The following is a 1197-nucleotide window of genomic DNA, read 5'->3' as shown; positions in this document are numbered from 1 at the left end:
TTTTTCATTTGCCTCTTCCTCCTCTTCTTGATGAGAAAGAGTACTTGCAATTTGCTCAACTTAAGCTTCTAAGTTGGCTAAAGCTTGAGAATGAGAATTAATAAGTGAAGTGTGTGAAATATGCACATCAAGTAAAGCTAACACTTTTTCTTCAAATCCGGGTGAGTACTTAGAAGGTGGTGGAATTGATTCATTATAAAATGGTGGTGGAGGGCAATATTCATAAGAAGGATTAAATGAGTGATCAAGTCCATAATAAGATGATGCATGAAATGAATTGGACTCAATCTCATAAGGATTAAAATGTGATGGAGGAGCATAAGGTGAAGGGATGTAATTCCCCCCCAAACTTGGATCAAACAATTCCTCCATTCACAATTAAAACCCAAATGCAAGAAAAAATTGGCCTCAACAAAGGCATATGCTTGGACAAAAATTTAGCAATAAAATGAGCCTCAACAAGGGCTATCACAAGCATACAAAGAAGTGAAACAATTAAAATACAAGAGAGCCAAGAATTGGTCACAATGGTCCTTTAGTACTTCAACTCCAAATTTAGCTTTTAAGCTCCAATGATTGCTTTAAGTTCCAAAGTTCGCCTTCCTTGTAGTCAAGTACCTAATTGAACAAATAATAATGAGAATCAAGAGAAAAGAATATACAATGGAAAATAAAATAAAAATAGAAGCAATCTAATGAACACTATTGTCTAGTTTAATTCCAACAAAACCGTTAATCTCCGGCAACGGCGCCAAAAACTTGTTGGTTTCCTTAATGGAGTCGCCATAACCAACAAAGCTTGAAGAGTTGTGAATTTAGGAGGTGGCCAAGTTTTACATTTATAGAAAGCCACTACTACCTTTCTCTATATAAAATATAGATAGGGTGAGTAGGGATCGTCCCAAGGGATTATACGTGTTGGAATTTCAACTTCGACTCTAGCGTACCAAATGATTGCAAAAGAGAGTTGGGTTGGTTGATTAAGCTAAATTGAATTTAACTAAATAAAATAATATGAAGTAAACAAGAGAGAGAGAGGTCTTGGGGTGTAGAGATCACCACCAAGAAATACTTTTCTATACTACTAACAAGTGATCAATTGAGGGTAATGGATGTGTTGCAATATGATAAGGGTGTGTGTGCATTAGGTTGATTCAATTGGCAAGGATGACAAATCAAGCAAGTATTGTCTAAACA

The sequence above is a fragment of the Cornus florida genome, unplaced genomic scaffold (genome assembly GCF_030987335.1).
Source record: "Cornus florida cultivar Cherokee Brave unplaced genomic scaffold, ASM3098733v1 CherokeeBrave_3.0.0_Hap2_Chr05, whole genome shotgun sequence".
Classification (NCBI taxonomy): domain Eukaryota; kingdom Viridiplantae; phylum Streptophyta; class Magnoliopsida; order Cornales; family Cornaceae; genus Cornus; species Cornus florida.
This window is presented reverse-complemented; position numbering follows the sequence as displayed.